Source organism: Rousettus aegyptiacus, unplaced genomic scaffold, assembly GCF_014176215.1.
Source record: "Rousettus aegyptiacus isolate mRouAeg1 unplaced genomic scaffold, mRouAeg1.p scaffold_m13_p_18, whole genome shotgun sequence".
Taxonomy (NCBI): Eukaryota; Metazoa; Chordata; class Mammalia; order Chiroptera; family Pteropodidae; genus Rousettus; species Rousettus aegyptiacus.
Window position 1 is genome coordinate 8,899,064 of NW_023416293.1, and position 12,941 is coordinate 8,912,004.

The window sequence follows — 12,941 nt, forward strand, 5'->3', positions numbered from 1 at the left end:
AGTTTTCATTTTCTTTTATTCCTACACAGAAAATTAAAAAAAAAAAAAAAAAAGATTTTAAAAAATACTTATTCAGGAAGAATGGACCAGCTAAGGAGAAATAATAAGATGCCCTTGAGAGTTGACCCAGATGTGTTCTTGATGCTGTGGCCCAGAGGAAGAAGATGCCTGAGTAAGCGAGGGCCAGGGGGACATTTCACTGTACCCCTCTGTTCACACCAGTGAGGACGCACGGGGTGCTGAAGTCCTATGGTCGGGAAAACATTATTTAGGATTTTTTTTTTTAATATTTGGAAACTGTTTTTGTTTTCTAAGCCAATGGGGAATAATGTTCTGTACATTTCCTAAAGTCTTCAGAATTAGGGAAGAATTTCTATTCCACCTCAAGTATAATTTGGATGCAAGTGGAGCCAGGTATGTACTACTCAATTCTGGACAGTGAGACGCATCTTTTGAGATTAAGCCCAAAGCAGACCGTTAGCCAGCGTTTCCCAGCAAAGTCGCTGTTGGTTTCGGGGGCGTTTGCTCACACTCCCTGTAATCGGCATCACTTACACTGCTGCATTCCCTCACGTCTCCCACCCGACCACCACGGTCTCTTCCCCTGAATCAAGCTTTTGCCCAGAAAAGGAAGAATATTTTGCACAAAGATGCTCTGACTTCCTCTTTATTTTCTCTCTCTCCAGAGTTTCAGTAAGTAACGAGGCGAACTGTAACCATGGATACGATGAGAAGCAAATTGAGAGACCAGACTCGGTGATGCGGAAATGACAGGAACTCTGGGATGCGATGAACATGCACTTGTAGGGTCTACGATCGTCAGATGGAAGGTCTGGGTCTCACCAGGAATGTGCTCTGTGCTTTAGAGAAGCAGATTTCAAAACGTTCGGAGAGAGGCCTTCAGAATCCAGGTGGCGCATGTAACTGTGCGTCTGATCTCTTTCCTCCACGACCCCCCTAACGCCACAGTAGCACGTTTTATTTTTAACCGGACAGAAACCCACAAGGATGGAGGGAATAGAGAGTAAACAACAGCACCAAACTTTTAGAAGCTGAAAAGGCGATGCAGAAGTTCTAGCTGGCCTGGCAGGAAAAACAAAACAAAGCAAAACACAAAAAACTAAAAAGCCAGACGCTAAATCGGCAATGGGACAAGTCAAGAGATAACTCCATCTGCGCACAGAATTTTCAGGTGGCTCAGGAACTGGAAACATCAGGTACCACAGGATCCCTGGGAAGAAGCATTGAGCCACTGACGGTGGACTGAAAGCTGTTTGAGAAACTAGCCTTGGGATCCTTTGCGACCCGAGACTGTCTGACGCCGCTGCCGTATCTCAGCAAACACGAAGGCGCCATTCCTTGTGGAGGTTAGATCGCAGTTTCCACAGGCTGCAGGAGGCCTCCGTGACTGCACGTGGGAGCACCATTCCAAAGCGGAAAATTAGAGTATAGATGACTAGATGCTGAATAATCAAATCTCCTCCACCCCCTCCCCCACTCGCCTTGCCCCCTGTTGGACCCCAGAAACACGGGCTGGCCATTACTCCGTGAGAAACAATCAGAGGATTCTCTTCTGTGAGAATCTGACAAGCTCAAGAAGGAAGATTTAATCATATTTGCCTTAGTTTCTTTAACAACCGGCTCCCAGTGATGTCTTTAGCTACAAGCATCGCCTATAGGCTCAAAGTTGCCAATTGGATTTTTAGCATCCCACTCTTTTTTTTTTTATTTTTTTAAGTTAAAGTATAGTTGACGTACAATATCATGAGTTTCAGGAGTATGACATAGTTACTCAGCATTTATATACCATCATGATACCACTGACTATAAATTCCCTATGCTGTACACCACCTCCCTGTGACTTATACATTTCATAACTGGAAGTTTGCACCTCTTATCCGCCTTCACATGTTTTGCCAATTAACCCACCTTGTTATCTCTGTCAATTATCAGTTTGTTCTAGCAAAGCCTGATGAGAGAAGGTAGTTGAAAATTGCCTGCAAAATATTGATGGAAAATGATTTTCAGTCCAGACCTTTATGCCCAAACAGTCAATGAAATGGCAGAGCAAAGTAAAGATGTTTCCAGATATATATAGTCTCTAAATATTTACCTCCCTTTCTCAGGAACTTGTTAGAAGATGCACTCCACAAAAACAAAGTCATAAGCTAATACAAGGTGGGACACTGGATAATCAGAAAACAGGAACACAAACCCTTGGGATAGATGAAAGTATTCCCGTCTAGGGTGAGGATCAAAGTTAATCCCAAAATGACAGGTGTGTGTGAGGCAAAGTCAACCTGGTCTGAAGTAGGTGATGTGTGTGTGTGTGTGTGTGTGTGTGTGTGTGCGCGCGCGCGCGCATCAGGACTATGTTTTCTATTTTTCTGCCTTTTTCTTTTGATAAATCTAAAAGAGAATGTGCTTTAATGAGAAAGAGAGAGAGAACCTAGAAAGACAGATAAGATCCATCAAATGAGTAAATGGACAATCCAACTAGGAGGAAAGCAAAGAGAGTTCTTAGGTTAGCATCAAAGAAAGTCCCAGAATGGAAGTTATTCAGTAAGACAGGAGAGTAGTTCATCCAGGTAGAAAAGGTCTCTAGGAGAAACAATTCCAAGAAGACTCTAGAATGATATGATGAACTTTTTGAAAAGTACTGAGAAGCTATTTGAAGATGTGGAAAAAATTAGCCATAAGCACAAAGAAAACTATGCAAATTTTTAAAAAGGTAATCATCACCCTTAGGGGAAAAAATAATAGTATGACAATATATGAATCATATATTTATAAACATGGTAAAGTATAACTTAATCTTGAATTAAACAAAAATTGCCACTCAAAAATATTGAAAGGAAGGAGAATGAGAGCAGATGAGAGAGCCAGTGTTAGAGAATTAAATCCTCTTCTATAGTAAAAAATCAGTGTAGAATATCTAAAATAACTAAATCAAAAGGAGCTGTACAACCTTATTAATGTACACATACATACATGCACATACACCCACATGCACCAACACACACACACACACACACACACACACACACACACAGATCCCTAGATGCCAGAAATAAACAGCTAAGAGAGTCTAAAGTTGTCACTGTGGAGAGAGGACTCAGGGGACTGGGCTGGGGGCGGTATTGGGCGTGAAACCACTGCTACTGTAATCAGAGGTGCATGGGGAACCCCCCGCGTGCGTACCGGCTCCCCAGAGCCCGCTGTTCTCATCTGCCCCTAACTCCCTGTTCAGTAACCCGATGCTGGTGGCTTGACATTGGCCACGACAGGAGTGTTTACACTGGGGAACTCGGGAATGCTACGCATTTCCCCCCTCTCCCCGACCCCGACCCCGTGGCCCTGGGAGAACTGACTGTGGTCCACTGACTATAGGCCTACTCGACTTTTATTCATAAATTCACAAAACATGTAACTCGGCTACTAATAACTAATAAATGGTTGTATAATAATAATACAGTAACACGTCCCAGGAAAATATTTTTATGGCCCTACGTTCTAAGAATCTTAAGAATATTGATAATCCAAAGAAGACCTAAAGACTATAAAAGTTATGCTAATATAATTACACATTATTCCAGTGAAGAAGAGAAAAAGAAGGCACTTAAATTAATGCAAATGACAGGGAGTTTTACAGCGCACTCAGAATTTTTAATGATCTATGCAAACGTTGGAAAGAGGGTTATAAGAACAAGTGGGATTGTAAGAAAGAGCCACAATGTCAAGAGAACAAAACAAGTTTAAAATCAGCCCAGCCTTATTCGAGAGTTTAAATTTAACGCCCATCTTTTCCAAGCTATTTATGAACCAGAGAAGTAAATAACAGAAGAATAATGCAATGTCTCTTTTGAGAAGATAGTTAACTGTCGACACTTGACGCAGAGGAGAACAAAACTGTTCAGCTCCTTTTGCTGCAGGGCAGCCTCTATCAAGGAAAAGGTTGGAACATCACTTCGGGAATGTCCGTATGTGTCGCAGAAGCTAAGGAGATGTGAGTGTTGCTGAGACGTCACGCCTTGTGACCCGGAGACGAGGCACAGATACCTCCATCGAAACCCTAAAATGAACAGATCAATCAAGACGCACAATGCCAGAGAACCCTCCTTTCGTTTTTCTGCCGACCTCACTCCTTTTCTCAGATCCTCTCCTTATAAATCCCAAATTATCTGGATGTTACACAGGCGGCCACGTGAGCCATCCTCCCCAAGCCAATATCGACATCTTGGCAAGTGCCTAAAACTATGGAGATTTAGCTAGCAAACAAGAAAAAGATGAGATGATCAAAGGGTAAGTAAATGTAATTCTGTTTCTGTCCAATGACTAAGCAGATGACATGGTAGTCAGGGACGACAGTAAAAATCAAAGATCAAAAATAGCTCTTTTTGAGCCAAGAATTCCCATGCTTAATTAATGAATCTCAAACACATCCCCAACTCTGGCTACAGAGTTCTCATAACATTTATCACATTAATGTTTAATTTGCATGTCTTTCCTATCTTATTAAGAAACCTTATTTAGGGAGAATTTCAGCACGGTCATTACCGTTGCTAAAAAATGCTGTCATAGCGACAGCATTTCTGTTTTCCTTGGAAAAGGATATTTGAAGCCATGACCTCCCTATACTATGACGTCCATGAGGAAACATGTCCCCCGAAACCCCATGGCATAGAGCAAAGTGTGCCTTGGGTTTACAGTTTGAGTCAATGATACGCCGATTCCGGTGGAACTATGTTTCCTGAGGTTCTATCGCGCCACTTTACAATTAGGAGCGCTCACCACGAACAGGGGACGATAAGGCACTCGTTTTATTTTATTAAAAATCGGCTTTGATACATGCCACTTTCACCCGCTGAACCGTTGCTAATCTGCTGATGTGCCTGCGATCTCACGGGGCTTTTCGCACATGCACGCTTTCTTGGCCGCCACGCCGAGCCACGCAGGCGACCCGGACCCTCGCCGCACTCGGCTTGCCTCGGGTCTCAGGAAAGGGACGTGCAGAAGCGCGGAGAACAGGTGCGAGGATGGCGGGCGGCAGGGCCCTCGGGACTGCCGCGCTCTCACGCTCTGCCCTAACCTTAGTACGGCGCCCGCCTCAGTTCATCCGGGCAATATCACGAAAATCCCGTAGACTGGGGAGAGTCTAAACAACAGATTGTTGTTTTTTTCTTTTTTCTCATCGTTCTGGAGCCTGGAAGTCCCAGATCAAGGCACCAGGAGTTTGAGTGCCTCAAAATACCATCACACTTTGGGGATTAGGTTTTTAAAGTATTGACTTTTTTGGTGGGGGGGGATGCAAACATTCAACTGATCACATTGCTATAAAAACAAAGGCCTTATGGGGAGAGGGAAGTAAAGTAAATGGCTCTGTTCATGTCCTTTAAACTGCATGTGTTAACTGTCTATGCAGAGAAGAATACCGCTATATTCCTATATTAACATGGGAGAAAAAGAGAGACATAAGCTTTGTTTTCGAGGAGCTCACAATCTACTGCAAAACTCCATGAACTATTAGAAAATGAGCATTACACACAATATGAATATGTGCAAAGTACAGGAAATACAGGGGAAAAGAATCATGAGCAGAATGTTTATGCTTTGGGAAAACCACTGTCAAGCCTGACCAAACTGAACTTAATTACTTTTATGGGTCACTTGACTTATTTTAATCTTTTACGATAGTAAAAATATTTTTTGCAGAGGAAACAACTTTATGTTGCTTAACAACACATTTGCATTATTATTATTTCTTTAGAAATATTAAATGTATTAAGAAGAAGACAGAAGCAAATATCACTGGCTTGAAATTGTTCAGAATTACATGGTATTACATTGAGAACGTGCCTCAACTGACAATTATAAATACACTAACTACTAGATGGACAGTATTATCTGACCTTAAAATAGTAGTTTGTGCTCATGTAACAGGGCATTAGGAAATAGCATCACAACTGTCCAAAATAGTGTGCTATAGATTGTGTGGTTATGTTAGATATGTTATGTGCCCCATCGTATGTGGAGACGAGGTAACATCTTATGAGAAATTTAATGGCACAGATGGAAAACCAATATGAACTTCGGTTTAGAGAGGAAGCAGGGTGTGCAGAGAAAATAAGACCTTTGAATTACACAAGTTTGATCGATAGGCCAGCTTCATGTCTTACTAGCCGCGCAACTTTCCTCGAGGTGCTCAACCGTTCCGAAGCTCACATTTCTTATCTGTAAAATAGGACGACTACTTCCGAACCGCAATGCTGTCTCACTGTCTCGCTGTCTGTCTGTCTGTCTCTTTCATGCATCACACACACACACACACACACACACACTGCATTCTTCCAAGAGTAACAGATACGTAAACGAAGCAATGGCCTCAGCAGAAGAAACTTCTACTATTTCTGTCATTTTCTCAGTCCTTGTCCTGCCTCAGCATAGGGTTTGCACCTGTCATCTGACACCTGAATTTTTTATTTTACATTGCGAGCAACTTAAATAAATAAAAATAGGGGAAAAAAATACTGAACATGTATAAGAGCATTTTAGACAGCCTAACATTTTCATTGCAGGCATGGTACTAAAAATAAAAAAAGGAAAAGGAGAGGCCATTTGCTTTTTCTTCTCTCTCCCACCTCAGTATGACCTCTTGCCTCCTATTCTGACCTTTCGATATCATTGTCTACCTTTGTGAGAAATCACTCCTCTTTCTTATTGCATAATGTTTGAGAATTTTCTAACCTAAAAAGTAAATAAAAACGAATAGAATCTGAAAATATCATTTTATTTTCCGTGTGTGTGTGTGTGTGCATACCTTATTAGAAAAATAAAAAGAAGACATGTATTTGTCAATTGTACTGAAATGAAATTTAAAAATAGGAAATGGTGAACTGTACCAAGTACTTCAGTTCCCAAGCAAAGGCAAAAACAGCTTGTTATTGGTGAGGACACCTAGTCACGGATTTGGTGACTCCGCGTGCTGAACGGAGACAAGCGCACGTCGGTAAACGGAAATGCCACTCACCACTCCTCATTGGACAGAGACTGCGCGCCTCTCTTCTGCCTGGAAGTGTATTTTATTAAAATAATTTCCCTGCATTACAACTCAGTGGCAGGTATTAACCAAGTCAGTTGGAAAACAGAATTATATTTTTTAGATAGTTGAAAGTAAATGAGAGTTTCATAATAACCTAAAAAGGGTGCATGCTACCCAGTGGTGCAATTCCTATGCTAAATCATTAACAAAATGTAGAACGATTTTAATATTATTCAGACTATCCATTCTGTTTGGCAGATCTTTCCCAAACCTATACTTCTTCCCCATTCATACACCCACACCAACCCCCTAGAGATGTCAATTTCCAATGCTTTTCAACTTTCCACCTATGGAAAATAATTACTTTCGGGAAGAAAAAAAAAATATATATATATATATATATATATCAAGTATGTCAGTTATAACATTTATAATGTGATAGTTTTGTGATTTCTAGTGGTGTTTGCATTTTTCCAAGAAAGAAAGAGAGAGAGAGAGAGAGAGAGAGAGACAGACAGGGAGAGAGAGAGAGACAGACAGACACAGGGTGAGGGAGGGAGGGAAGGAAGGAGGGAAGGAAGGAGGGAGGAGGGAGGAGGGAGGGAGGAAGGAAGGAAGGAAGGAAGGAAGGAAGGAAGGAAGGAAGGAAGGAAGGAAGGAAAGAGAGAGAGAAAGACAGAAAGACAGAGAGAGAGACAGGGAGAGGGAGGGAGGGAAGGAAGGAGGAGGGGAGGAGGAAGAGAAGGGAAGGGAAGGGAAGGGAAGGGAAGGGAAGGAAAGGAAAGGAAAGGAAAGGAAAAGAAAAGAAAAGGGGCAAAAAACAAAGCAAGAGGAAAGCTCAAAGGAATGGATATATATATATGAGATTTCAGAATGCAGATAGCAGGTGAATGCCTTTTTTGGGACTCTGAAATCATATAATTCGAGGCTGACTCCCTCTACTTTTAAAGCATCCCTAACTAAACTGCACACGTAATACGGACTCCCTCATAGGCCCAGGATTCTGACCTTGTCCTGAGCAGGACTGAGTATCTGCAGACATGTTTAAAACACACCTTGATCAGCAAGGCATTATAAAGCTACCGTGACTTTAACAGCAATTATCCATAAGGCAGGGATGAGGGGCAACTAGATTGGCAATAACTATAACGAGAGTCAGTTCCAGGCAAAGATCTCTTGACTGGACCACATAATACACCGATCATATATAGATCACATGAAAATACTTTACATGAATTTATTTAAAAATACAATTTTTCTTAACACAGAAAACATGGTTTATTACTTATTATAAAAAGCCGGAAGCTATGCCAATATTATCTACTTTAATAATGTGTATTGTTTATTAATATTTGAGGCCAAGATAAAATTTACCTTCCATATGAATTTCAAATTAAATCTTATTTTCATTTTAATCAGCAATTCTTTTTCTTTAAACTATGTCACAAAAGGAATTCATATGAATTGGAATAAGCAGCATTGGAGAAAATACGTAAGAAATATGTTTTAAACATGATTTTAAAAAATTTAAATCCTTCAATTGTGACTTGGTTTCTTTAAGGCTTATTTATTACAGGCTAAGGTTTTATGAGCATTTACCAATTTATGCTTATCTTTGTAAGAATAGAAATTGATTTTCTACTCTAGGTGTTTCTACTTTTGGGAATTAGATATATTCTAGAAAATTTGCTGGAAATAACTTTTTGTAATACTTGCATTCTATTTCACCTCGACATTTGTTATAAACTTGAGGACTGTATGGCAAAATATTACAAGTCAACTCAAACTTAGTCCTTAGGAAAAAAGTGTGCTTTTTTTCTACATTATACATGAGTAACTTTAATGTATAATTGCAAATCAGAGTATTAGAATCACTAATTTTAGCATGTTGCCTTAAAGGTCACGAAACTGATGGTCGAAATAAAGAAAAGGTAAAAAAATAAAAGGTACTAAGGATGATTGCATACCTCAAAACGTATGTAATTTTTCCTCAGATTGAGATCCTGGGACTAACGGTATCATAATCAGCTGAGATGTATATTCCAAGCCTGACTCTAAGACTCCTCAATGAGAATCAGCACCTCTGGCTGTGGGGCTTGGACATCGGCATCAAGCACTGATCTGTGTTGCTGGAGATCCCCGCTTTCGAGGTGAAAATTTTTATAAATGGAATTATAGAAATAGATATTGTTTACATAATTTAAACTCTTCATTGTTAATATCTTAACTATTTGCATAGGAAGAATTCTGTTTGTGAATTTTAACTGCAGAACGTGGATCTGTGGAGGTGACTGAGACGCTGGACAGGCACCCCATTTTCTCCTCAACTCTCAACCCAAGGATATCAGCTGTTCTGTGAGGGACAAAGCAAAAGCTGCATAATGCTCGGATCTGCCTGACTGTATGTCCCCGTTTCTTTCAGATGAATGGATTTTCCTAGGCTGAAACCCCAAAGCATAGCACAGAGAGGATTCTGAAAGCCAGCTTAATCAAAACACTTTGATAAGCCATCAAATGCTGATACTATCTTTTACCAACATTCAGCAGAGCACATATTGCTACATACTAGAAACTGACAGCTCAGAAGCCAATTGATGTCACAGACAGTGCTAAAGTGGTTCGTGAGTTTGAAATGACAACAGATGTTTTGGAAAAAAAAGAAAGCCGGTTGGATTTTGATTGAACATGTTAATTTTCAAAAGAATCATTTGCTAGCTCAATTTTATACAGGGCAACCTGTTAAGGCTATTTGGAAATCACAGGGGCTGGAGATAAAATAATTTTGAGCTCAATTATCCATCATCAGAGGCAAAGATAGCAGCACCCCCTTGGCCCCTTTGCAGGTTTATTTGAACACACAAGGAGAGGGGAGCAGTGAGATGTTTCAGAGCACAAGTGACTACGTGCCCAGGGAGCTATCTGAGTGAATAAGGGACAGAATTTGGGGAATGTATTCCTGCTAATTTGCTTCTGCACTGAGACTAAAGCCTTCGTTTCCACCACTTGAGAAAAGAAAGTTAAACAAACAACCTCTGTCCTTAAGGCAAGATTAAATTGAGTCCTCTATCATGGGGATCCACGGAGGATGAGATTACGAATTCTCATCAGTCAGTTAACTTTAGAAAATATTTAAGTATAGGGTCTCAGAGTAGAGAAATGTTTCTTTCTAGCCAAGTTGCCTTTAGCTGCATAAAACTCTAGAAATTTGGGACTTTTTAGATTGATGAACAAACCGATGGTAGTCCTTGGCTTCTCTCTGCTCAAGCATTTTAGAATTTCTCCTGATTAAGTCGCCAAAAGAGAGGATGGTCTCAAGGTAGGAACCAGCATTAGTGATATACGTGTTGGCCCCTAAATCTATTCTATGCTTGTCTGATGTCTCCTCTATTTAATTATTTAAGGCTCTTCTAGGCACACAAATGTTACCCAAGCTTTAGCATCTGTCGGGCCAGGTATTAGGATGAAATGAATGAACCGCTTCAGAAACAAAATGAAGAGAATGCCAGAAAATTCAGTAATCAAGATAATAATACTTAACACGACAATTTTTTAGAAATCAAAATGAATGCAAAAAAAAAAATCCATGAAAAACCAAATACCGACATTTTCAATACAGCCTGCGTTTTCCGACTCTGTATGACTCTGCAGCGGGAACTGTCCTTTCCACTAATTCTGGATCCAGAGCCACCGCACACTTTCCTTGTCCGCCCAGGTCCCCCACTAGGCGGACTTGTGAGGGCTGACAATGTTGTGTGAACACATCAGGCAACCTCAGAGTTAACACATTTTTTTTCTAACCACTTGATTCAAAATATGAGGGGCTATCTGAGTAAGTGAACGCAGGGGTGCATGATTCGTATCGGGTACGACACTGTTAGCACCTTAAACTATGTAATATGCAGCTAATATACACTATCTCATTAGCCAGATCTGAACGTGAGAATAGAGATACCTGAAATTTCAAATAACTCTCCTATTTATGCTTTTTTAAGAAGTCACAGCCCTGCAGGTGGTTTTCCTTTTCCCCAGTATTTAATTTGTATCGTGTTCTTTGAAACGTGATTAACCAACCTTTCCACAAATCCAAAATGAGGATTTTGTGTTTCAACCTTAGGAATATTATATCCTGATTGACAAGCGGTGAGAAAGTTTAGGAAAAAAAAAACAACTAAAGAATTTCATCTGTACTCTGGGCCAAAAGATCTAGCTTAGACAGCCGCCTATAGAAGAGCTTAAGAGAGATTTACTGGAAACGTTTTTCTGTCTTTTAAAGCTCTTTTTAATGGGTAGCCCAAATGCCATCTCAGAGTCATTTATACATTTCCAACAGCAAGAGCGGAAGTGGTCTTCTAATTGGCTATTAGGTAATTGAGGTCACGTAGATCCGTCAAGAAAGCAGGCATGTTGGAGACGTTATCAGTGGGGAAAGTCTAAGACTGAAAGAATCTTTACTTTTCATAATTTTCTTTCTAAAAAAAAATATAATAGTAGAAATCTAATCTCAGGGTTGTCATGTAGTTGTTATTCTTCTGATGAATTTAATTGTAAAGATTTAACTCCTTTCCTATAGAATGCCACCAGTTCAAGAAAAGTATTACAAGGTATCCCCTGTCCCCATTTTGATTCTTAAAATTTTATGATAAAATGCTTAGAATATCTCACCCAATATCTGGGAATGCCTGCTTTCTGCAAGTTGCAATTTGAGAGCCAATACAATTTTAGAAGAGAGAAAGCAGAAGCCAAGGAAGTCACAAGTTTTAAACTGCAAATGCAGGGAATTTCTTCATTCATTAAGTCAGGTGAATGAAGACCTCTAAATTCAATGCCAGGGTTCAGTTAGAGGAATAGAGGGTATAGCTTTCAAGGCATAATAATGGAAACTGAGAAGAAGACTGTTTCCAACAACTTAAAGGAACTTTCTTGAGTAGGTCTTTGGGCATCTCACATTTTATTATATCATATGCACAACTAGGTGCATAAATCTCTTTAAGCAGAATCTATTTTTTTTTTTTACTCTTCAAGAAATTTGGAGGCAATAAACATTAGACTAGTTTAATAGGCATCTGGTGACAAAACTAAAGTTATTTTTACACTTTTTTTTTCTGACATTCCATGTTATGCTCTGGAAACCACTGTGATATTTTAAAGTTGTGAGTATTTATTCATGTAAAAATTAAAATGTACGTGTATTTTCAGAAGAATTTACAGGTTAGTGGGATTTTTTTCTTTATCGGAAAATAAGAGAGATGAATAGACAAGCAAATTTCATAATGACTAGCAGTAAGAAGAGAAAAAAATCAAACAAATGGAAAGAGAAACGATGTAAAGAAAAAGTAGAGATTCTTTTACCTCTACCTCTGGTTTTATGTGCACCATGTTATTTAAAATGAATAGCACAAGCCGACATGGACCCCCAAAGAGTATGGAATGTGAACGTGAAGGGAGGATTTGCAAACGTGTCTTTCTTAAAGAGGAGGCTCTTCTTGTTGCGACAATGTTATTTGAACACCTACAGTTGGCCGTTCTTGTACGAACATCTCCCTAACCTATTCCAGAGCGTATATCCAAGAAAGAACAAAGGAAAGAAATGATGCGTCTATATTTCTCTCCCTTTCATGAAGGGGAAGTCAAGCGTTTGCTATTTTGTCAGGGAGAAGGCTTTCTATGCCTGTAGAGGTAACTGTACCCCAAAGAGAGTGAATCGCAGTCTCTCCTCCCCTCTCCTCTCTTCTCCTCTCTCTCTCTCTCGCTCTCCCTCCCCTCACACATACCATGCACAGTGTAAATGCAGTTAATTAATTACTGATCCACAGTCATTCATTCTTTTAATCCTGCATCAATAATAGACCAGCATCTACTGTGTAGCAAGGGGTTCTGATCTAGGCACTGAGGATGCAGTACT